This window comes from Hemicordylus capensis, chromosome 10 (assembly GCF_027244095.1).
Source record: "Hemicordylus capensis ecotype Gifberg chromosome 10, rHemCap1.1.pri, whole genome shotgun sequence".
In the NCBI taxonomy this organism is placed as follows: Eukaryota; Metazoa; Chordata; class Lepidosauria; order Squamata; family Cordylidae; genus Hemicordylus; species Hemicordylus capensis.
The window spans coordinates 13,788,088-13,814,648 of record NC_069666.1 but is presented as its reverse complement, the minus strand read 5'-3'; the positions used below and the strand labels follow the sequence as shown (position 1 = coordinate 13,814,648).

The 26,561-nt window shown below is 45.9% G+C and overlaps 1 long non-coding RNA gene across 1 annotated transcript in view; it reads left to right on the top strand.

Moving 5' to 3' along the window:
• Positions 1 to 26,561, top strand: part of LOC128334781 (uncharacterized) — a 167,453-nt gene that overhangs the window by 115,602 nt on the left and 25,290 nt on the right. The window contains exon 4 of the long non-coding RNA XR_008311397.1: positions 20,854 to 21,082. This is a non-coding gene — a long non-coding RNA (uncharacterized LOC128334781). The remainder of the gene's footprint in view (positions 1 to 20,853; positions 21,083 to 26,561) is intronic.

Genomic DNA, 26,561 nt, shown 5'->3' with positions numbered 1-26,561 from the left:
TAACAGCCCCAAAATGGCCAGTAATGGGCCAAAAATAACTGGGGAGAGGCCAGCAGGGGGAGGGGGGACACCAGGAGACCCCCCCCGTGGCTGCAACAGCACCCCCCCGGAGCCCAGCAATGGCAGTAGGTCCGCCTTTGGTGGATTGGTCCCGGACCAGATGGACAGGTTCGGTTCAACACATCCCTACTCAGTGGAAGAGCAACTGCTTTGCATGCAGAAGATCCCAGGTTCAATCTCAGGCAAACCTACCCAGGTAGGGCTGGCAAAGACTCCTGTCTGTAACCTTGGAGAAGCTGCTGCCAGTCTGTGCAGACAGTACTTAGCTTGATGGACCAATGGTCTGACTCAGTTTATGGCAATTTCCGGTGTTCCCATCATGTTGCACAAGTATACATATTTTGTGTTGGAGATATGACTCCATAGACATCGACTCTTAACACTGGTTGGAAGCCCCTCACCTAGGCTGTCAAAACCCCTAGGCCAGGGCCGCTCAACTTTGGCCCTCCCGCAGATGTTGGCCTTCAACTCCCACAGTCCCTGACTATTCGCCACTATGGCTGGGGATTGTGGGAGTTGTAGTCCAAAGGCAGCTGGGGAGGGGGCTAAGTTGAGCAGGCCTGCCCTAGGCCCTGCCAACAGGCAGCTCCAGACACGATCAACTGCAAAATGCAAATTTTCATCGCTTATGGGTGTTAAGAACTTCCCTGACCTTTTTATCCTTGAATATTTTTTGCTGTTTTGATAGAAACTCCTCATTGCTAAATGCATGCCATTTATCTGAATCTGCATAATCTAACGGGCCCGGAAGAAAGAGCTAAATGCCAACATGCCAGGGCCTCCGTGTGGGGCAAGATGTTCCCCCATTACTCTGGCAGTCCTAATGCATTACAACATTTGTCCTCCATAATGGGCTGCTTGCCTTGAAAAGCGTTGACAATCTTCTCAGGGTTTACATGTTCCCGGCTGCAGCACTGATCTCTCCTCACTCCGCGGCTTGCCATCTGAATAGGTCACGTCTTGATGAGCGGCGTTTGGATTGCTGACTCCCAAGCTGCAAGGACGTTCCTCTTGCCTGTTTGCAGATTTCGGGTTATGGTAGTTCAAGAACAGCTGGGGGGGGTGCTAAGTTGAGCAGGCCCACCTTAGGGATGGAGCTGCTCTGGGAAGAGCACCTGCATATTTGCATGCAGATACAGTGGTCCCTCGACTTACGAACTACTCGACATAAGTATTTTTCGAGTTACAAACGGCAGGTTTAGATCCGGTTTTAGATGCGGTTTTTTTGACTTACAAATTTTTAGATGGGGTTTCCTCGACTTACGAATTTTACATGCGGTTTCCTTGACTTGCCTGCCTGTTTATTCTTGAAAAGAAATGTTCCTGTGCAGTTTGCAAGCCTTACTGGGGGTCTGGGTCTTTTTTCTAGGCTCCGGAATGCATTAATCCGTTCCCAATGCATTCCTATGGGAAACCGCTTTTCGACTTACGAACTTTTCGACTTACAAATGTGCATTCGGAACGGATTAATTTCGTAAGTAGAGGGACCACTGTAGTTCCAAGTTCCCTCTGTGGCATCTCCAAGAGAGGGCTGAGAGAGACTCCTGCCTGCAACCTTGGAGAAGCCGCTGTCAGCTTGTGTAGACCATATTGAGCTAGATGGACCAGTCTATGGTCTGACTCAGTAGAAGGCAGCTTCCTATGTTCCTTTGTAGAAAGACCAGAGGGAAGAGGCAATAAAACACACCATCAAATCCTCCTCTCTCTGGGGTTAGTTTGCTATTAGTCTTTGGGAAATCCCCCCAGCTTCCCTCACACCAGGATGGAAACCTCCCCCAGGGCTGAAGAAGGATGATCAGGCACTGTCATGACAGCGTTAAGCTCCATCCGGCTCCCCTTCCAGCTTGCCATTCTTTATCTGAGCTGGATGTTGCCATGCTGTGAATTTGTATGATGGCGAGTAATGTGGCTTAAGCATACTTTGCAAGGGAAAAAAAAGCCATGAATACTTTTAACGCTGAAGGAAAGGTTAATGAGTACTGCGATTTTTTTTATTTAAAAAAACACCCTGCAGTGGTGAAGAAAAAGAGGCTTCACTGTGAGTTTTCTGTCTTCTGTGCATAGTTTGCCTTTGGCTGTAATTTCACTGGCATGGCCATTTGTTCATTACTTTTTTTTCTTTCTACTGCCTATAAAATCTCTCTCTCTTGCTTTCTCTCTCCCCCTCCCTCCGCTTCTCACAAATATTATAGAAAGAAGCCAATCACACAAGCCTGTATAGCAGGGCTGCTCCACTTCAGCCCTCCTGCAGATGTTGGCCTACAATTCCCATAATCCCTGGCTATTGGCCACTGTGGCTGGGGATTATGGGAGCTGTAGTCCAAAAACAGCTGGGGGAAGGGCTACGTTGGAACAGACCTGCTGCAGAACGTAGTGTTTAGAGTGCTGAACTAAAATCCTCGCTCAGCCATGGAACTCACTGAGTGAGTATGGGCCAGTGTCTTTTCTCTCAACCTAACCTACCTTGCAGGGTTGTTGTAAATCAAATTTTGGAATGAAGTTCTTGCTTGAAATTACAAACACACACACACACACACACACACCGCCACAGTCTCCCAACTCTTTGTACCTGCATGCTCAACAGCCAACAATCCCTCCTTATCACTGGACTTGCATATATACCAAGCCCAGTAAAACCCAGTTTTTGACTGTGTGAATGACCCCCTTGTCAATTATCTATATCTACAATTATCACCAATATCAGTTATCTGCATTTGCAAATCTGGAGTAAATCTGTCTTTCCAATGCAGTATAATAATTTTCCTGGCAACTCCCCATACCTGAAGATGCCATAAGTCTTGATGTAAAGCTACATTTCATACACTGGGGATATAATCCGAGAGAATCTGAATGTCTTTAACAAACAACAGGCTCGTTCCTATGGTCCCCACCTGGGTAGGATGAGCAACCAGCTTAGGGTAGGATTGCTGGTGTGTACCCGATCGGCCATTGTGAGGACTCCAGAGATCAAGGTAGAAGGAGGAGGTGATCGTGTGGAAGGTGGGAGCTGGATGGGACAGTCAGTAAAATTCTGGGGACAGAATGTGAGTTGATTGTGCCTGTCATACTCAGTTCCTGCCTTCCACATGACATTCTGGTTCACCGGTTCACAGTTCACCCTGTGAACCGCCCTGAGCCATTTTGGAAAGGTGGTATATAAATCTAATAAATAAATAAATAAATAAATAAATAAATAAATAAATAAATAAATAAATAAATCAATCCCTTCTTCTCCCTTGATCTTTGGTGTTCTCCCGATGGCACATCGGGAGCACACCCAGCTCTCCAACCCTACTACTACAACAAATATTTATATACCACTTTTCAACCAAAGTTTCCAAAGCGCTTGACATAGATATAAATAAATAAATGGGCTCCCTGTCCCCAAAGGGCTCACCAACTAAAAAGAAACATAAGACAGACACCAGCAACAGCCCCTGCAGGGATGCTGTGCTGGGGACGGATAGGGCCAGTTGCTCTCCCCCTGCTCAATAAAGAGAATCACCACTTTTAAAAAGTGCCTCTTTGCTCAGTTAGCTGGCTGTTCCTTCTACCAAAGACGGGGGCATGTGAATGAGCCTGATGTTCGCTGTCAAGTCATATTAGCCATTCTATTAATTTCAGACCAAAATGTGATAATAACAAGATAAGGCCAAACCATATAAGTACATGTTCCCACACCCAAAGGGCGTTCCGTATCCAAAGGGCATTCTTGCAGCAACCTCGGTTGTCTTTTTGGGGCTTTCTTCCCCCCCCCTTTTTGCTGAAATCAAAAGTGTGATTGAGCTTCTCCATTGCTCTCATTCAATGACCTTCTTGATGATCCCGTGCTTCTTCCCCCTCCCCCATCCGTACGACTTCATTATCAGACAAGATTAGCATATTAATCTCCCGTTCTGTATGCACGTTGCCTCCGACGCATATATTCTGGGGAAAGAGGAGGTCTTGACAGTGTGTCCAGAATGCAACCAACCTTTTTAAAATTTTAAACTGTGCATCAGTCTGAACCTTTGAAGTCAGCCCGAGTCTCCGTAGGGGAGGCACTTAGTGGCTTTCAGATAATTAATAAATCGTTCATCAAGCCTGTCCGTTTGCTCGGCCCCATCCAACCCAACTTCCAAAGCAGCTAGCCTTTCTTAATTAATGCATGACTAGCTCCAGGAGGTTTATGATCTCTTCAACTTCCAGCAATGGCTCTTTGTCTAAGCTAATGGAGAAACTACCGGTGGTGTCTATTTGGTGTGTCCTTTGGTTTTTCCCCCCTGCCATTGTGCTGCATTCTTCTCAAGAGGAGCAATCTCAAGCATCCTCTTTCCTGCCTTCTGTTACAGAAAGGCAGCAGCATTCATCAGTGAAATAAATGCGTTTATTTTATTTTTCCAGCTTACTGCATGTGTCCGTCAGGACCTGCAGGTGTACCGGCATCCCCAGGAAGAAAGTCTTGACAGTAGTAGAAAGCAATAAAGCATTAGGATGATAAGCACCCTGGGAACGGAGATGATTCTAGTGATGTGCGAACCCCCCTCTGTTCCAATCAAATCTGGCTACTAATTACAAGCTTCCTCTGCCAACAATTAAGAAAAGAGATTGCTTTTTGAAAAGAATTCAGAATTGGCGTTTACTGATCCGGCACATGTATGGTCTTGCAACGATGCTTGGAGACTGTAGTCGTGTCGCTGTGGGCATGCAGCAGTGCCTCGCAGAATCCACCTGTCTCTTCTATGTCATGGGGTCCCATTCTGTGCATGAGCCAATGGCAGCTCTGAGCCTTGCTGGCCTCAATGCCAACCGCACAGATGGAAAAGCAGGCTCGAAATGTAAGGTGCATGGGGGTTCCCCTTTTGTTAATGTGTGTGTGTGGAGGGGGGGAGCAAAGGTTCCATCATTATAAGCCTCCACTACAGTCTATGAGCCAGGCCCACAACTCTTGGCCATTGGTACCATAGAACATAGGAAGCTGCCTTAGACCATGTCAGACCATTGGTCTTTTGGAAAGTGGATAGAAAGAAATCCTTCTTCCTCTCACACAACACTAGAACCAGGGGTCATCCCATGAAACTGATGGCCATGAAATTTAGGACCAGCAAACGGAGGTACTTTTTCACACAACGCATCATCCACTTGTGGAATTATGTGCCACGGGATGTGGTGACAGCCAACAACCTGGATGGCTTTGAGAGGGGTTTGGATGACTTCGTGGAGGAGAGGTCTTTCAATGGATACTAGTCAGGAGGGCTAGAGGCCACCTCCAGCGTCAAAGGCAGGATGCCTCTGAGTACCAGTTGCAAGGGAGTAACAGCAGGAGAGAGGGCATGCCTTCAACTCCTGCCTGTAGCTTCCAGCAGCATCTGGTGGGCCACTGTGTGAAACAGGATGGTGGACTAGATGGGCTTCCTTGGGCCTGATCCAGCAGGGCTGTTCTTATGTCCATTTAGCTCAGTATTGTCTGCATTGAAATGGATGCAGCTTCTCTAAGGCTGAAGGCAGGAATCTCTCTCAGGCCTATCTTGGAGATGCTGCTAGAGAGGGAACTTGGAACCTTTTGCATGCAAGCATGCAGGCACTCTTCCCAGAGCAGCCCCATCCCCTGAGGGGAATATCTTACAGTCCTCACATGCAGTCTCCCATTCAAATACAAACCAGGACAGACCCTGCTTAGCCAAGGGGACAATTCATGCTTGCTTCCACAAGGCCAGTTCTCCTCTCCATCTGGGGGACAAATGCTTACAGCAGGCCTGCTCAACGTAGCCCCCCCAGCTGTTTTTGAACTACAACTCCCATAATCCCCAGCCACAACAGCCAATAGCCAGGGATTATGGGAATTGTAGGCCAACATCTGCATGAAGGCCAAAGTTGAGCAGCTCTGGCTTACAGTGACTTTTGCCAACATGTACCCCCTAGAGGTGGGGAAATAGGTGATAACATCATTGCACTTGCAGATTTCTCTGTGTTATCACCCCTTCATGATCCCTGCCCCCAAACCATTAGGGTCAAATTGCAGTCATTTTTGCACAGAGGTAAGGATTTTTGCACAGAGATAAGGATTAGGGTCATGATTAGGTCACACAGTGAGCAAGTTGTCCTCTCGCCATGGAGTAATCTTTGGAGGAACGATTTTTATTTCCATTCCTCTGACAACACTGATACAATTTTACAGTTGGGTTTTTTTGTGTGTGTTTTGGAAACTTTTCAAAGCTTTTAAAACACCATGCACAGTTGGCCACTCCAGGCCTGATGGTCAGGAGAATCAAAACATGATAAGGCACCTGAAATCCAAAAGCCTTGCACTGCTAATCACCTCTTTCCCATCTCTAGGGGTGTAGACCTTGTCAAAAATCACCATGAGCCATCCTCCCCGCAGATGGTACAGACCACCCCAGCCACCACATGTCCTATGAAACCTCCTTTGTGCTGAGTCAAGATAAGGATGATGAAGGATGCTAGAAGAGGGACCCCTTTCCTAGCTGTTGAACCCATCCTATAAGCCAGGGTTGGTCAATTTTGGCCCTCCTGCAGATGTTGACCTACATCTCCCATAATCCCTGGCTATTGGCCACTGTGGCTGGGGATTATGGGAGTTGAAGTCCAAAAACAGCTGAGGGGCGCAAGTTTGAGCAAGGCCTGCTATAAGCGAATGGTGTAAGCAACCAACAGGCATGGGTCAACTCACAGAATTCTTCTATCAATACCATAAGGCTCAGATGCTTCACAAGGCAGTACAGGAGCAGGACAACATGGTGGGACATCTTTTGCTGGTGGCAGGTACTCCATCCTCCATCTTGATTTGGGCCTCAATGACCAAGGAAAAGTGCGGGTGCATGGAGGACAAGTTGTAAGTGATGACTGTGACATCACACATGGTTACGGATTATGTGGCACATCTGTTAAGGCTTCAGGCTTAGGTTCCAATTTCCTGGCTTTGTGGAGCTGGAGCCAAAATGAAATCACTTTAACTCTGTCAGCATTTCTGACCATTAGTATGTCTCATTATCTTCTCATCATTAATATGTCTCGTTAAAAACCAAGTAAGAGTTTCTAAGCAAAGCTGCTGACGTGATTAAGAAATGAATATGCAGCAGTGGAAATCTTCATTACAAGCCCCCATCATTTGTGGATTCCATCAGCATTGCGAGATAATTCCTAATAGCAAATTGTGTGTTATTCCTACTTCTGATCTTCTGCAAGGCACTCTAGGTATAGAACCAAGGACTTTGGTGATCCGATCATCACATCCTATGGAGCCATCACATCTTGTAGCAATTATTTCCATAAATCACTGTTGCATTGTGTTTCCTTTCCTTTGGTCTGTCCTGACTCTTCTTCCTTCAGTCACGCCCAGATCTCAAATAAGTTTTAGATTGTTTCATTGTACAGTTACTGTTACTTTGGAATGGCATGTGAGCCAGCGTGGTGTAGTGGTTAGAGTGCTGGACTAGGACTGGGGAGACCCGAGTTCAAATCCCCATTCAGCCATGAAACTAGCTGGGTGACTCTGGGCCAGCCACTTCTCTCTCAGCCTAACCTACTTCACAGAGTTGTTGTGAAAGAAACTCAAGTAGGTGTTGAGTTTAGATTCTCTGGTCGCAAATGCGATTTTTAATGAAAAACCATAAATCCACTCTCATATGCTACTAGAGAATCTACTCTCAGAACACCTCTAGAACAACAAAACCCTGTACTTCATGGGTTGGCAACCCATGTGGGTGGTTGGCACCCTATGTGCACTACACCACCACTTGCTCCGGGCCACCCCAGTGTCCCTCAAGTGGAGTTATGGGACTGCAGAAACCTCCATTATACCCTATGAGGAGAATCTGAAAGACGCATAAGTTCATTAATTCTTTAAAAACTGTGGTAGCTTCCTTGTATCAACTGGACACTACCACCAACCACACTCCACTCTGGGCCACCCCCACCCCACCTCCACGTGAAACTATACTTTTCCTGAGACCTCTATCATATCCTATGGGGAAAATCTGAAAGATGCACAAACTTCAAAAATTCACCAAAAACCAGCAGTTTGCCAAATTCCTTTGAAATTTTTGTGGTAGCTTCCACTAATTGGGCACTATAAGCCCCACCCACTCTTTTGACCATGTGACCCATTTTTAAATCTGAACTAATTCTGATTCAGATTCGGATTAATTCGGATGCAAAACAAAACTGGGGTGATTCGGAAGGCTTAATTTTGGACAAAATACAAAATGGGGTTGATTCAGATTTGGTACAAATCAAAACAGAAAAAATACAAAATGCACAATCCTAAAAGGCAAGCACCTACCTTCATGCTCCCTGACATGAGGTATGACATGAGCCTCCTCTGAGCGTTGCCACTTGCACACCCATACAGTGTGGCAGCGAGCTTCAGAGCTCTGATGGGAAGGGGGAATTCATGCTGGGTCCTCCAGGGTCCCACAATGCAGTGCACAAGCAGCAGAGTGGCTACCCTCAGCACTGTAACAGCTCCACTCTGCCTAGACCCTCTTCCCTGCCAAATCTCTGATAACTATGGCTATCAGCCACCCAAGAGAAGTGCTGGAAGTGGCAGCGGCACAGACAACCGGTGAAGGATGTAGGAAGCAGCTTGTTCTCCTCCTACCTCAATTTTTACCTGGGTAGCCGATCTGGGCTACCCAGAGATGGAACTGCCCATTGCCATAGACGATCAGAGCTACCTCAGTAGAAGATGGTTAACCTAGTTAGCTCTGGTTTGTTTTCTAAGAGGAATCTGGCCCACCTTCTGAATAGGTTTGAAAATCTCAAGCAAGTTTTGTTAATAAGATAAATAAACTAACATTAATTTCCTTCTATAATGATTTCTTGTGCATATACAAGAATCCTCAGCATTCTTTGCCACTCCTTTGCTTTCCAAAACTAGCTGTTCTAGTGTTGCCCCTAGTGCAGATTTCAATGAGCCTACTTTGGAACCAAAAAAATGTGAGACTCAGGACCCGGAACACTCCGGTTTTCCTGATTTGTTATTGATGACGACACTCAAATTGTTCAAGCATGTGTCGGTGGCAATTATAATTAGCCCGGTGTGCTTTTGTTCAAGTGAGGAAGACAATTAGTCTGCTGTTAATGATGGTGGGGTATGAGGCTGTCAAAACATTACTTATTTTGTTCAGTACTTATTTGTTTATTGATATTTCTGGGGGGAAATGTGGGAAGAAAACTCAAAGATTGTTTCATCTGATGTTCAATCAGCCTCTTTGTGAATGTGATCACACGTTCCATGGTCATGATGGAATTGAAAATGCTTCCTTCCAAAGATGTCAGCATTTGTTAGTATATTTAAAGCGTAAAAGGGATATTGAGGCTGCTGCAGTAGTATAATGTTGTACCATTCTTATGAAGTCTCATACAGAGTTGGTTCCTTGGTGCAAGATTATTAGGCAGACTGAGACGGAGGAAAGACTTCGAGACTATGGTCTTGAAGACTGAGGTCTTGAAAGACTGAGACCTTGAAGAAAGACTGGGACCTTGGCTGACCATGAGAAGCACAAGGATTCATGTGGATGCCAGTGGCACCTTGGCGGCAAACTCACCTAAGGAGCCCTCCTCTTAATCGAGGTTAAGGGATCCCAGCAGCATCCCTTAAATGAGGTTAGCTGATCTCAGTAGTACCTCGGCAGCAAACCCACCTAGGGAGTCTGCCTCTTAAACAAGGTTAAGGAATCCCAGCAGCATCCCTTAAATTAGTTTAAGGATCCCAGTGGCATCCCATAAACCAGGTTAGTGGATTCCAGCAGCACCTTGGCAGCAAACCCACCTAGGAAGCCCGCCTCTTAAATAAGGTTAAGGGAGTGAGTGCTCCTTTAACCTCATTGAAGTGATTGTGTGTCAGTGTTAGCTGCTTTCAGCAGGTGCTACAACACTGATGGGCACCCGCCTGTCGCTGGGGGGATCCCCCAATGCACTGTAAACTTGTGTGATGCATTGTGGGATTGCCAGGGGCCATGACAATGTCCTGGACACTGTGCCTCCATGCTCCTTGGGGCAGTGGTGGACCATCTGGGCATGCAATCTATGTGCCCAGATGGTCCTTGGAGATCATCTGTGGGAAAGGCAGGCTTCTGCAGCCTTCCGCACCACCCACCCACCCATGTCCTGCCCATGTTCCCCGTTGGGAACATGGGCAGGACATGGGTGGGTGGGTGGTGTGGAAGGGAACCAGACTTGGATGGCTTCACATGACACGCCCATCGGGAATGTTCATTCCTAGTTCCCGATATTATATCTGCATGTTTCCCACATACTTGCCTTGCCGGCAGCTGTGAGAAGCCACCCATAGTCTGCTATCCCTATTCTGAAGTGTACCTCTTAATTGCAGTGGTGTATCAAGCTCATGGCATTATTATTTCCATACAAGAATTACTAAAAGAATACAAAGCCGCCTCACTTGGATTCATACTTTTTTCTTTTGCAACTTGTGGGAGTTTATATGCAATGTCCTAATTTCCATTTAAATGCTAATTGCATGATGTATTCACAATATAGTAAGGCACTACGAAAATAAATATTAGGAAGGATATGGAAGCTGCTTATGAAAATGCATAAAATGTCATTGTGGATTATTACCTGCTGAACCTGTTATTCCCTGTACATTTGTTTATTCAATTCATTAGGAATCGGTCTCCTCCATTAATTCAATGATATTTTGAAGCCACGCAAAGGTCATATTAATCATCAAATGACACACATATGATAATCACTCATGTATGTGAAATGATTTTGCCCCTCTAAGAAGGGTCCCCCGCCCTCCGGCAAATGCAAATTTGGGATGAGCCATAACTCAGTGGCAGAGCATCTGCCCGGCATGCAGAAGGTCCCAGGTTCAGTCCCTGGCAGCATCACCAGGTAGGGCTGGGAAAGACTCCTGCCGTAAACCTAGGAGAAGCTGCTGCCAGTTAGAGTACATAAGAACATAAGAACAGCCCGGCTGGATCAGGCCCATCCAGTCCAGCATCCTGTTTCACACAGTGGTCCACCAGATGCTTCTGAGAAGTCCACAACAGGCACTTCTCACTCTTGCTGTTGTTCCCCTGAAACTGGTATTTGGAGGCATCCTGCCTCTGAAGCTGGAGGTGGCCTATAGCCCTCTGACTAGTAGCCATTGATAGATCTGCCCTCCATGAATTTGCCTAAGCCCCCTTTTAAAGCCATCAAAGCTGGTGGCCATCACCACTTCCCGTGGCAGAGAATCCCAAAGATTCTCTATGTGCTGTGTGAAAAAGGACTTCCTTTTGCTGGTCCTAAAATTCCCAGCCTTCAGTTTCATGGGATGACCACCGGTTCTAGTGTTGTGAGAGTGGGTGAAAATCTTCTCTCTGTCCACTCTCTCCACTCCATGCATAATTTTATGGACCTCTATCATGTCTCCCTGTAGTTGCCTCTTTTCCAAACTAAAGAGCCCCAGATGCTGCAGCCTTCCTTCATAAGGAAGGTGCTCCAGGCCCCTGATCATCTTGATTGCCCTCTTCTGCACCTTTTTAATGCAACAGCAAAAGAATGGACATCTCTAGCTCTGGCCATAGAAAGGCTGTGCAGCAGGGGGAACAGCCAAGAAAGCTCCTTGTACAAGTAAACACTTGTCCTTACTCTGGATGTGCACAGCTGCTAGAGCAGGGCTACACAACTTTTACCTTCCAGATGTTGTTAGTCTCTTACAACTCCCCAAATCCTCAGCCACACTGCCCAAAAGTCAGGGATGGTGTAATCCAACGTCTGCAGAATTCTGGACTGCAGAAGCCAATCCAGTAGGATTCAGATGAACACTGAGATGTGGGTAAGGACAGAGTTACTCTTGAGTGATGGCAGGATTCTTGCTGACTCACTAAAGAAGAAGCTGGTTAGATCCATGTCGCTGGTACTGGATGCAGAGGTACAGAAACCAGGACCCAACATAGATAATGAAGCAGTAGACAGAAACTGAAAATAACCTCCAAAGTGTCTGTTGTATGTATGTATGTATGTATATTTTATTTTATCTTATTTATTTATTTATTTGATTTCTATACCACCCATCCAAAAATGGCTCAGGGCAGTTTACACAGAGAAATAACAAATAAATAAGATGGCTCCCTGTCCCCAAAGGCCTCACAGTCTAAAAAGAAACATAAGCTAGACACCAGCAACAGTCACTGGAGGTACTGTGCTAGGGGTGGATACTCTCCCCCTGCTAAATAAAGAGAATCGCCATGTTAAAAGGTGCCTCTTTTGCCAGGTTAGTAGGGTATTTGCCCAGGCCAGAGCCATTTGCCACAACCTTGCTTTTAAGTGGAAATAGCCACTTTAGTCCTTAAAGTGCTACGGGTCTGTTCCTTGTAATGCAAATGTAGGTGACTGCCCTTCTAGAATTTGTCCTTTCAGGCACAGCTTCCTTTATTCACAGAAGCATCGTTTTAGCCAACTTTCTGAAGGGAAATTTATGCGATCACCATGCTTGTGTGTGTGTCCATGTCTCTGCTATGGATGTGCAAATCAATTTGAATTTGAATCAATTTGACTCAAATCTGGGTGATTTGAGTGATTCAAATTTGAATGGAATCACCCCTTAAAAGGGCAATTCGATTTGAATTCAAAACAAATGTTTGAAATTTGATTCATATTCGATTCAGGAGCTGTTTGGAACCTTGTTTTGCACCATTCACTCCCCATGATTGTCTCAAAGGGTGCAAAAAAAGGTGGAATCAATTGAAATTGAATTTTTGAACCGAATTTGAATCTGATTCAAATTCAAAATGAATTTTTGGAATTTGAGTTGAATTCAAAATGAATCAAAATATTCATATCGTGCACATCTCTAGCGTCTGCCTCTGTGATGTCCAAGTCTCCCCAGGAGGACACCTCAGTGTCAAATGGACTAGGGTCATTGGTTGGGAACCTAGAGTAACAAAGAAATGATAGTTACAGCTGATCCACCCAGCCAGGATCTGTGGGTCTGCATGCTCCTGCATGCCCCAGGAGGCATGCAGACTTCCCAGGAAGGTGTCCCCAGGAGACATGCATCTGGGGCTCCCTGTATGGTGAAGAACTTCGAGGTCCATCAGAACCCGGGTTTCCCCTGTTCCCCTGGCTCCTCCTCTTCTCATTGGATGGGAAGAGGCAGGTAACTGAGATCATCTTATTTATGTATTATTTATTTTTCTCTGTAAACCACTTTGAGAACTTTGGTTGAAGAGTGGTATATAAATATTTGTTGTAGTTGTAGTAGGTAGGGGTGGAAGCCCACCCTCTATTCATGGATGGGTCCTTCTACCCAGGTGTGGCTCAGTAATGGGCAGGTAATCTTCTCAGGTAGCTCCAGCTGTTTGACTCTCAGGCAGAGCCCAGGATGTGTGTTCTTAGCTCTTCTTTAATCTCTGAAATGTCTTTCTCCCTCCTGAACCAGTCTGCCCTGTTAGCTTCAAGAGTTTCCATAGCACACTATCCAATCACTTTTTTTTGAAGATTTTTTAATTTCAACTACATATAACATAATCAAAGACAGAAATTATGTATGTGTGTTACTCAAAAGAACAAAATAAAATAATAATAAAGAATCCCTTAAGCACTGAATTTAACATGATATAAACATAATTTGCAAAAGGGAAAGGGAATATATTTCTTAAAAACATGAATAATTCATTAACATTGGACCAGACTGCTGAAAATTCCTCTTCTTTGCCTTTCCTTATAACCTTCTTTGCCTTTCCAGTGTTTCTTTTCCAATAATTTATGTGTTTACAACCCAATGCAAACAAAATTTACAGCACATAGAAGGGGGTCCTGGGGAATCCCCACTGTGTGTGTGTGTGTTTTGCTGATCTGCCATCTTGTTTCAAGATGGTGGCCACTCCAGGTATAGACAATACCTCTTCGTAACCCATCTGCTGACATAAAAACAGCCCTGCAGGATCAGGCCCAAGGCCCTTCTAATCCAGCATTCTGTTTCACACAATGGCCAACCAGATGCCTCTCTGGGAAGCCCAAGGCAAGAGCTGAGGGAATGCTCTCTCTCCTGCTGTTACTCTCTGCAACTGGTACTTAGAGTTATCTTGCCTCTGAGGCTGACAGTAAGATATGAACCAATTTCACAGCACATGGAAGGGGGTCCTTGATAAGAACCATCAGGCCAAAAGAAGCAAAATGGATGCTCCGTAAGTTCTACTTAGATATACTTGTTTTATCCATCAGAAGCCAATGGCTGATTTATTCATTAGCTAGTGGGAGTCACTGCTGCGATGGCTGCATCCCACTTTGTTCTGGCATGATCAATTTGAGGGTATCACATCAATCACATCAACCACATCAGTCATCAATCCACCCTCAGCATAGTACCTCCAGTGACTGTTGCTGGTGTCTCTCTTATGTTCCTTTTTACATTGTGAGGCCTTTGGGGACAGGGATCCATCTTATTTATTTATTATTTCTCTGTATAAACCGCCCTGAGCCATTTTTGGAAGGGCGGTATAGAAATAGAATAAATAAATAATAAATACATACATAAATAAATGATTGCTTCCATGTGGTTTTTTTTCCTAAGAGAACACCAAAGCCGTGTGAGATCAAGCTATATAGAAGCGGCTCCAAGTCCATTCAGGTCCCATATGAATTGCCTCCTGAGTTAGATGTACCGCCATTGTGAATTGATTGACAAACGATGAAAGACACAGCAGGAGCTCCAAGTGTTAGGTACCATACGTGAGCAGTAGCATCAAAATGAGAGGGAAGGATAAATCTCCTCACAGAACATCAGTACATGTTCTTTCAGTGAGACTCTGTTGATGTAGAATTCCAGTTTCCTGTTTTTTTTTAGAGGTATACTAAAGTTAGAAATTCTATGGGGAGCTTTTGAAGCTCCCTGAGAACACGTCATAGTTTGGTATGTACAACTGCCCCATGTGTCATACATTGGCCTGGTTCACACAGTGAGGTCATTCTCACAACTGGGGGGGGGGGGCGCTGAGGGCTACGCAAGGGCGAGGGAGGCTTCCCTAACCTTGCCTTTCCCCCAGACAATCCTTTGAAGCCTGGTGGGAGCACACTCCATGCTCCCACATGATCAGCCCTGCTCCCCCAGACAATCCTTTGGGATTCCCCCAGATGATCCTTTGGAGCCTGGTGGGAGCACACTCCATGCTCCCACATGATCAGCCCTGCTCCCCCAGACAATCCTTTGGGATTCCCACAGACTATCCTTTGGAGCCTGGTGGGAGCACACTTCATGCTCCCACATGATCAGCCCTGCTCCCCCAGACAATCCTTTGGGATTCCCCCAGATGATCCTTTGGAGCCTGGTGGGAGCACACTCCATGCTCCCACATGATCAGCCCTGCTCCCCCAGACAATCCTTTGGGATTCCCCCAGATGATCCTTTGGAGCCTGGTGGGAGCACACTCCATGCTCCCACATGATCAGCCCTGCTCCCCCAGACAATCCTTTGGGATTCCCACAGACTATCCTTTGGAGCCTGGTGGGAGCACACTCCCAAACAAGACTGCTGTGCCGCCTACCTGCTTTAGGAATGTGGTTTACCCCCACCACAATCCATGGCTTCCAATAAAGATGGAAACATTTCTGGAATGGCTCCAAATATAGGGCTGTATCAAAATACCCCTCAATTTCTGCTGCTGCTTTCATTGGAACACAGGAACATTATCCTGCATTATCCTTAGTCAGACTATGGGTTTACCTAGCTCAGTACTGTCTACACCAGGCCCCTCAGCTTAGGCCCTCCAGCTGTTTTTGGACTACAATTCCCATAATCCCGAGCCACAGTGGCTAATAGCCAGGGATTATGGGAGTTGTAGGCCAACATCTGCAGGAAGGCCCAAGTTGAGCAATCCTGGTCTACACTGACTGGGAGCATCTCTCCAAGGTTTCGGGCAGGAATCTCTCCTAACCTTTCTGGGAGATTCCAGGAATTGAATCTGGAACCTTCTGCATGCAAAGAGGATTCTCTGCCACTTGAGCAATGGCCCCTTTGTCTGTCAAGGACTTAGGTTGTACTTTGGAAAGTTTAGAAAGCTCTACCATTGAGCTACAACTCCATGCACCATAGGAAATGGCCTTCTACAGAGTCAGACCATTGGTTCATCTAGCTCAGCATCATCCACACTGACTGGCAGTGGCTCTCCAAGGTTTCAGGCAGGAGTCTTTGCAATCCTGCCTGGAAATGTTAGAACATGAACCTGGCAGGCTGAGGATGCTGGGAGTTGTAGTTCAGCCATTTCTGGAGGAACTCTGGTTGGGAACCACTGCCTTGGAACACATCTTATAGTGATCACATGTACTTACCCATCCAAATGCAAAGCAGGAGGACCCTGCTTAGCAAGGGGAACAATTCATGCTCACTACCACAAGGCCAGCTCTCCTCCCCAGATTGTAGATGGGTGAGAGATTTATAGACTACCTTTAGGTTCAGAGGCAGGATGCTTCTGAATACCTGTTGCAGGGGAGCAACAGCAGGAGAGAGGGCGTGCCTTCATCTCCTGCCTGTGGGCTTCCTAGAGGCATCTGGTGGTCACTGTGGGAAGCTGGATGCTGGACTAGATAGATATAGAGCCTGATCCATCATGGCAGTTCTTATGCTATTTAATAAAATGTAATTGCATATTGGGTTACGGTTGCCACTGGCTCATTTGGTGGTGGCCCAGGACAGGGCCTTCTCTGTGGCTGCCCCGGGGCTTTGAAATATGCTCGCTGCTGAAATAAGAGCATCTTCTTCTCTATTTGTTTTCAGGAGGACCCTCAAGACTCACGTGTTCTCACAGGCTTTTAATTAGAATTAATTTTAATAATATGTTTTAACAATTGTTTTATGCTACTGTTTTTATTTCCATTTTATGCTACTGTTTTAATTGTTTCGTGTATTTTAATCTGTGCTGGTTTTTAAATATGGTTTTAAATGTCGTACACCGCCTAGAGATGTATCGATTGGGTATGATGAGATGTATCGACAATATGATGCATAAATAAATAATAATTTCCACACCAGTCTAGTTCAGACTGAAATTCTAGTCACTTTTTCATTCTGCAAATACAGCACATAGCTATATATCGCTTCTCAACACAAGTTACCAAAGCGGTTTTTACATAGATATAAATGAATAAAGATGGGTCCCTCTCGCCAAAGGACTCACAATCTCAAAAAGATACAAAATATAGACACCAGCAACAGCCACTGGAGGGATGCTGTGCTGGGGATGGATAGGGCCGGTTGCTCTCCCCCTGCTTCACAAAGAGAATTGCCGGCTAGCATGGTCCTATAACTATATGATAGGCTGTAAGAACTGTCTCTCTCCTCCCCTCCACCCGCCTCTGCCCGCCCCCCCCCCCCAGCGCTCTCAACTCTATAATTGTCAAAGATATCCCTGTTACTACCAGGCCAGTGAATGTCAGCTTCTTAATGATTGGATCTCAAATGCAACCCACCAGTTACAGTGGCAGCTAAATTACAACTCTTCTCCCTTTTATTGCATCTACTGTATAGTTTAAAATGAACTTTTAAAAGCAGGTAATACTGATAGCATTTTTAAAAAAACAAAAAAACCCCAACCCTGCTAAAACTGTTTTTGTGTTTAATGTCATCATGCCTGAAGGATCGGACTTGGGTAAATGTTAACATTAATATGGGACGGCATGCAAGATAAATAATATTTATGAATGTCATGATGGCTACTAGCACAAATAGCTTTGTAAAAGGATTGGAGAGATACATGGAGGACGGGTGGGATGAGAACTCTTATGCAGCCAGCACAACCTCCATGTCCTGCTGGCATAAACCCGCTGGCAGAGTTCCTGCTTGGGTTCCTGCTTGGGAAGCCGAAGGTTGGGAGTTCGATTCCCCATCGGGGTTAGTTCTAAAAATTTTTGAGAGCCAGCGTGGTGTAGTGGTTAGAGTGCTGGACTAGGACTGGGGAGACCCGAGTTCAAATCCCCATTCAGCCACAGTACTAGCTGGGTGACTCTGGGCCAATCAATTCTCTCTCAGCCTAACCTACTTCACAGGGTGGTTGTGAGGAGAAACTGAAGTATGTAGTACACCGCTCTGGGCTCATAGTCAATATAGACCAGGCCTGCACAACATAAGACCCAGGGGCCGGATTCAGCCCACAGGGACTATTTCACTGGCCCCCAGGTATCCTGCAGCAATACAGCAGCTGGAAACTGCTTTATAGCGCCATCTTGTGCATGTTTTCTCAGAAATATGCTCCATGGTGTGCCCAGTAAGGCTTACTCCCATGTAAGCATGCCTAGCATTGCAGCCTGAAAGCAACAACAATTTAGGGAGAGGAGAGGACTTGGCATTTGTTTGGGGCTGACCTGCACTCCAGCGGTCCCACTGACTGAGCAGGGACAGGACCTATTCTCTGACTACTATCCTTGGTTAAAACGATGGGTCCGTTGACAGGGGGACTAGATCCACAAGTAACTAATAATATCTAATAATATTTAATTGTAATGTTATAATGTGCTAAAAATTTGACCTCGGCCCCAGCACGCCAAGGTTTGGATGGTTCCAGCCCACCAGGGCATTGGCATTGTGCATCCCTGGCATAGACAATCCTGAGCTAGATGGATCAAGGGTCTGACTCGGTAGAAGGCAGCTTCTGATGTTCCACTCTGCTCCTATGCTTAGCGAAGGGGACTATTGGTGCTCCTTACTGCAAGACCAGCTCTCCTTCATGAGTGCTTTTTGAAGACTGAGGTCAGTAATCGTTGTGCCAATGCCTGAAAAACAAAGCCATCGTGCCATTGGGGATTAATCGCTGATAAATTTGGCAAAATGGAGGCGCTTCCCAGAAAGGCCTTTGCATGCAGCTGAGCCTTGTTCCACAGGAATTTGCTCAGGCTTAGTGTGATGTTCTGCTTTGAAATGTCAAGAGGAGGTGGGGAAGGGGAGAGAAAACCATTGGCCTACCCTCTCTCCAAATATCTGCTAAGACTTGCTTGAAGTTTCTGTTAATCCTTTCTGAACTCCAGCACAAATGTAGCCAGGGATCCTCTGGAAGGGAACGATAATAAATGGGACCCGTTGGCACTTGCAGCCAGAATTTGGGCTTTTAAAATGTTGGGTGGCAGCTTTCGTTGCTTGTTCTGCTGCTTTGTTTAATATTCTCTTGCTGGCCGCACCAGAAGCAATTAACCTGCTATGTAGCGTTTAGGTGCTTTGCCAGGCTTCGTTCCATCACCATGTGTCAGACACATAAAGGTCACTCCTGAATGGAATTCAAGAAAGCAAACATGTAAGTCTAAGGCAAATATCAGAGAGCCAAAAGGAGCCTGTATGTAAGCAGGTGGGCAGAATGTAGGTTAACAGAGTAATCTATACAGCCACCCCTCCCCTCCTCTCTCTCTCTCTCTCTCTCTCTCTCTCTCTCTCTCTCTCTCTCTCTCTCTCTCACTATTCCTTTCAGTCCCGATTCTTAGGACTCATGTGCAACATCATCTTATTTACCCATTTGGCTTAAGAATGCGTGGGGCAGGGGGAGGGGGTTCCAATGCCATCCTCCTCTGTCTTCTCTCTCAACTGCGTCCTTTGTCTCCCTGCTTGCCCTCAACCTTGTCTCCTCTTTGACCTCCCTATTAACCTCTCAAATAGCCACTGGCAGCATCAGCACTTGTATGCATGTGAGAGATTCTACAGCTCCTGGGCTGAGGTCTTGTGAGAACTCTCTGAGCCACATTCCCGGACAGGTAACTCTGAGCCTGGCTCTGAGGAGGCAGGACTATCACTAAACCTAGCCCTGGACCCTGACAGCCTGAAAGAACCCCAGAACTGGAGCACCCCAAATAACAACCCCAGAGTCAAAGCTGCTCAAAACAAGATCCTTGGAACTGAAGCCCCCTAAAGAGCTGACCTCTATTATGCCTTTGAACTCCTTGATACCTGCATGCCGGTGCCACCAACAGTCTAGTCAAGATCAGCACAAGAAGTGGAGCAGTAGGGCCAGTGTCAAGGCCAGACAACTATTCCTTTAAGAGTTCTACTCTCCAGAAAGCGAGCTGGAGGCCAGGATGGGGAATCAGAGCTCGGAGGTAACTCAGTCTTTCTCTAACTTCTGCTGGAGCAACTTGTTCTGAAGTGCTCTTCGTGGTGCTGAAACCTAGCTTGGCCATCAAGGCCAGTTTTCTTCTCTAATTTTTTTCATCTGTGTGTGGAATAAGTTTTCATCTGGGCAGCACTATCAAGGCAGTGTGTGCACATGAGCATTCAGAATGGGCCCTTCCCGATTCAACCTGAGCGGGATCTAAAATTAACTGAGTGGACATCATAAACCATTTGAGCATGCGCATATCTGTAAGGCTTAGAGGGAACACTGATTCAGGCCCTTCTGTATTATTAACATATGGTCTGTCACTGAGCTATAGACCCTCCCAAAAACTTTCCTTCCTGTTAGGTGATTCAGCCTTTGTGAACCCCCAAAACTGGCACTGTTCAATGCAAAAGCCAGGCTGTGTAACTGCTGGTAATCGGATAGACTTCAAACAGTTCCACTGTGTTATGCTCCAAAACCAGGACAAATCCTTCCATTCACTTGCATAATAGTTTCCCTTCCCTTTTATGCTTTGCACCTCATCTCAAAAAATTTAACAGCCACCAGCTTTTGGCTTTCATGCTTGTGTGAAGGTGAAGGAACAGGAAGGCTCATTTCCAAGATGAATAAAGATCCAGAATGGAAATGCTCTGTGTGACGGAGGAGGGAGGAGAAGATGAGGGCGAGAAAATGAGCAAAACAGGACATGAAAGCAGAGCAATGGAGAGAGAAATGATTGCTTAATTACACTCTGAACTTTTCTCTGCAGAGCCTTGGATCCCACCCTAATGAAAGCAAATGGCACCAAGTGGTATGATGCAGATGGAGTCTCAGCACAAACAGTCCCGGGCATGGAATTACTGGCTAGTCCACAGAAAAACTTTTCCAGGGCATGTAAGGGAAGAAAAGGATTTCCAGACTTGGCAGAAAGAGCGTGCATTTGCTTGGAGGGCTTGCAACAATGGTTATAGCGTCTCTCTTCTGCATCTGAAACAAACGTAAGGGAAAAGGCACTCAAGCAGTGGCCTAGTTCACACAATAGGGTATTGTGATATGAATGGTATTTGTGTTTTTATAACTGTGTTATATGTTCTATTCTATTTCCTTGTTGTGCTGGTCATAGACTGTAATAAACCTTGAAGTGAACGGAATAGTTTGAATCTAGGTTTAATGAGGGTTATCAACATCAGCATGCTTATGTGATCCCACACCAAGGTGGTTTAGGCAGTGGCGCACCTAGGTAATTTTGGCGCCCAGACCTGAAGGGCTTCGGAGGGGCCCCCCTCCGCTTTGTTCCCCCCCTTTAAACATTCAAGAAAAGAAAGAAAAGATACCTGCATTTGGGGGGACTCCAAATGTCCTGTGGGCCTCCCCAGAAGCCTGCCACCACCATGTGCACAGCTGGGGGGTGGGGTGAGCCGAGCAGGCCTCCCCCATGGTGGTGGCAGCAGGCGTAGCAGCTGGTGGCCCTGTCCGTCCGGGCCTTACTGAGCTCCAGCGAGATGCTCCAGCTGTTTGCTTTAGTCTCTTTCCTGTAATCCTTTATCAGCAAATGCTTTTCGTCAACCGGCGGGACCCTGTCCTGCTCATAATCCTCATCAAATTCATACTTCACCTTCACAGGGGTGATGGCTTTGTGGGGCTCCTGGCTATTGGACTTGTGCTTCAGGACTTTCTCAAACTCGGACTCTGTGTCATTGCCATCGATGGAGCTGGACGGTGTGAACGTGTCGCACTGCACAGGCGTGCTGGAGTGTCTTGTCTGGGGCTCAGTCAGGCCCAGACGGACAGGCCCACCAGCCACTGTGCCCGCCACCACCAACATGGGGGAGGCCTGCTCGGCTCACCCCACCCACCCCCAGTCATGCACATGGCGGCAAAAAAGGCTTAGATTGGCGTGACGGAGCAGCGGTGCGGTGGGCGTGGGGTGGCGGCAGGCTTCTGAGGCCATGAGGCACATCCCCTGAGGGGTGGCAGCCTGGGTTCTTTGAACCCATCCGCCCAATGGTGGCTCCGCCCCGGGAATAAACATCAAACCCCACAAGTCAAACCGGTTATGTGCCAAGATCAAAGAACAGATATGAAAGTTGCTTTCAATGCAATTTGAGAGTGTATGTAAGACTGTAAGACAATCAGACCTGTGCAGCCTTCAGGGGCATATTTTCGGGTGGCACATAAGACTCCCGAGGGAAGGGAAAGTCACCAAAAATGGCCCCTTCCTTGCTGCCCCTGTGCAATTAGTTGGGAAGTACTGTCTTCCTGCTTCTCTCACTGCACCAGTGCGTCTGCATGTCAGCCCAAATACTAAAAAAATTGTGATTGCGTGAAACCGCCATAAAAACCCATAGAAAAACCAAAGTGGAAGCTTCAAATATTCAGCAAAGCCTGTGAGCCGCTTGCGTGGTTAGAATTCAGAAGATAAATCACTGCTTTCCCATGCCCACGAGGAATTTAACTAAACATCATCTCTTATTTAAGGCAGCTTTTTAAAAGTCAATCAACTTCTCATTTATGTTTGGGCCTATAGGGTTTTTGCGCTCTCTTTTTTGGTATGTTTTCCCTCCCTTTCCTTGCTGCAAGTGGTTGGAAGCGGTTTCAAAGTGAGCCTGTATCTCACATCTATCATTCAAGATCGAGTGCATGCAACACGCACCAGGAGTTTCACCTGGGATGGCCTCATTATATCTACCTTAATTGAGCCTTAACAAAAAGGACTGTTTTGAGTGTGATATGTATTAATTGGTTTTCAACCGAGGATGCTCGAAGCAGTTTAGACATCTCAATTAGGGACACACTTGCAACCAATACCCCATGTAAATCTCTCGCAACGGTCTGTGAGGTTGACTTCAGAATTAAGCCTAGTGAAGTGATGCATGGCGGTTGGGGGGTTTAATTTGTATCTGGCTAGCAACAGGAGAAGTATTTCTATAGGAGATTGATTTATCAGCAGCTGGAGACAGCCGCTGAAGAGGATGCTATGCATTGCTGACCAGCATGGAGAGGAGGCTTAATTTATCCTTTCACCAGGGACTCAGCAGAAGCCATTTATGACAAAAGCAGAGGGTTGCCTCTTCACAGGATGCAAAGGAGATATGCTGCTGTCATTTTGCGAACTGATTTTTCTAGCTTCCTTTCCCCCCCAAGTTTAATCTTGGGTCCGTCAGTTGTGCATAAGGACTAGGCAGCTTCATACATAATAGTGGCAAGTGCAGTTCTGCTAATTGCCAGTTCCTGGAGGTTGCTCACTCCCGGTTCGAGCCGCTGCTCCCGGTTCGAGCCGCTGCTCCTGGTTCGAGCTGCTGCTGCTGCTACTATTTACTACTACTACTACTACTACTACTACTACTACTACTATGGATATGTATATACCACTCTTCAACCAAGGTTCTCAAAGCATAGAAAAAGCATATTTTTACATAGAAAAATAAATAATGCATAAATACGATGGTCCCCTGTCCCCAAAGGGTGCACAATCTAAAAAGAAACATAAGGCAGACACCAGCAACAGCCACTGGAAGAATGCTATGCTGGGGTTGGATAGGGCCAGTTGCTCTCCCCCTGATAAATATAAGAGAAATCACCACTTTAAAAGGTGTCTCTACTCAGTTGGTAGAGGTTCCTTCCAGGTCCAAACTCACCAGTGTCAGGTAGCCGAATGACACTTCCCTGCCCCAGCTGACATCCACACCCAACTTCAAATCTTAGTTACAAGATCGGGTAGTGGAGGGAAGTGCCAATAGACAACCTGACATTGGTTCTCTCCAAGAACCAGTGTGGATGGCAGAACCGGACGTGCGGCTGTTATGTCTGAACTCGCTCATTGTACAAGATAGAGAAAACTCTGTCCATCTTACATCCTTGGCCACAGTTACTCATGCTCTGGTAACCTCTCGCTTAGATTACTGCAATGTTTTGTATGTGGGGCTGTCTTTGAAAATGGTCCAGAAACCGCAGCCGGTACAAAATAGGGCTGCAAGATTATTAACTGGGACTGGATGTTTTGAGTGTATTAGGCCAGGGCTTCGTCAGCAGCACTGGCTCCCAGTCTGTTTCCAGGCCCAATTCAAAGTGCTGGTTTTAAGCTGACCCGGCCAATGAAGAAGCCCATTGGGCATGTGCGGTGGCCTCAAAAATGGCCGCCGTCACAAAGACGAGGCAAAAGACCGCCCAAACCAGGCAATTTGGACAGTAATGGACGCCGGCAGGGAGGGGGAACCTCTGAATACCCTCCCCCATGGCCTCGGAGAAGCCCCCCCCAGAGCAGCAGCGGCAAGTTATTTTACAACAACAACAATAATAATAAAAACTTAGAACCTCCCAAACAGGCCGGAGTGTATGTGTTTCGGCTCGATATTGAACCATCTCATCTCCATCTTATCTTAGCTGCATTAACACTCATCTTAGATTTGAACTTGGGTTTTCAATCTCAGCTTAATTTTGAATTTTTGTGGTATGAATCTGGGAGCAGCAATTAGCGATTAGCGATTGGTATGTCTTAGAGAAATATATATAAAGATTTAAATCTGGTTTTTATATGTTTAAACTATTAAATTCTTGGTTTGCCTTATTTTTGCTTTGTTTTATGCTCTAAACCAGGGATTCTCAACGTTGGGTTCCCAGATGTTATTGGACTTCAACTCCCATAATCCCCAGCCACAATGGTCTTTGGTTGGGGATTATGGGAGCTGAAGTCCCATAACATCTGGGGACCCAATGTTGAGAATCCCAGCTCTAAACCACCTAGAGACTTCGGTAGTGGGCGGTATACAGATTTATTAAATAAATAATAAATAACTAATAGTTTAAGGCTGATCCATATACTGAGGTTTGAGACGTCATCTAGCCGGGGCAACCCACCACATATCTACCCATCCGCTCTTCTCCACTTCTATCTCTGTGCTGTATGCTTATAAGCTTTAAGAATTAACATGCACAAAATCTCACTGTGCAAAGATATATGAGTTAAGTTTCCTTACCACTGACTGAAAACCAGCTCAGTAGCACAATTTAAATCAATCCAGCTATTATCCTTACTAATGGGATCATTCCTCTGTTTCCTAAAGGCAAGCTTCATATTAATTGAAAAGTCACAGTTCCTATATGTCAGGTGTTGGACATCTAGGTTCATCTGGGATGAAAACTTCTTGAGTGTTAATGTAGCTAAGTGATTGGTTTAAGGCTATATTGAAGTCAAGCTAGGGACTGAAGTATGGCTGGATCACACCATCAAGGCAACATCCAGTAAATGAAAATGGAAGATCTCGGAGGCCTGTGTGCTCTTGTGAGTGTGTTGTGTGAGCTGAGGATGTTTTGCCAATCCTAGGTTTGCACTGCAAAAAGTCATCATTTAACCCGAGATCATTCATCTTAGATTTGAACTTGGGTTTTCAATCTCAGCTTAATTTTGAATTTTTTTGGTATGAATCTGGGAGTGGCAAAAATTTCTAAATTCATATTTATTTATTTATTTTTATTTATTTATTTTTACATTTCTATACCGCCTTTCGTTAAAAGAAAACCCCAAGGCAGTTTACAAAAATTAAAACATACAATAAAAGCAGTAAAAACATCAAGCAATAAAAACATCAAGCTAAAAACATATAAACAAGCATAAAAACACGACAACAGATAACAAATAACAAATACACCCAGTGGGTGTGTTGTTTCCTGGACATTGCCGCGATCGTGTGAACCAGCCCTCTGTTTTGCCCTACAGATGATGAACTGATCTTGCGGCAGCGAAAATTAATTGTCCCCTTTGCTAAGCAGGGCTCGCATTGGTTTGCATTTGGATGGGCAACTATATGTGAGTGCTGCCTGCGGTAAGATTTTCCCCTTTGGGGATATGGCCATAAGCTCAGTGGAAGAGCATCTGCTTTGCAGTTCTCAGGCTGTTCACAATTTGAACTTGGGTTTTCAATCTCAGTTTAATTCTGAATTTTGCGGTGCAAATCTGGGAGCGGCAAAAAACTCTGAATTCGTACAGCACACACATTCTGCCAGGGTCTTCAGTTTTTGTTTACTGGGTATTGCCACAAAAACTGAGCCAGTCCTCTGTGTCATGAGAAAGGTAAGTTTTGCTCTACTGATGATATGTTGGAGAGAAGAGCTGATCTTGTGGTAGTGAACATGTATTGCCCCATTGCTAAGCAGGGTGCAAATTGGGTTGCATTTGGATGGGCAACTGCATGTGAGTGTTGCCTGCGGTAAGATATTCCCCTTCAGGGAAGTGGCTATAAGCTCAGTGGAGCTTATGGTTTGTACACAGAAGGTTCCAAGTTCCTTCCCTCGCATCTCCAAGACAGGGCTGAGATAGACTCCTGCCTGTAACCTTTGAGATGCCACTGCCAGTCAGTGTAGACAATACTGAGCTAGATGGACCAAGGGTCTGACTCGGTAGCAGGCAGCTTCCTGTTCCTACATTCCTATTTCTCTTGCCACCAAAAAGGGTGAGGTTCCTTTAAACAAGAGGGGTGT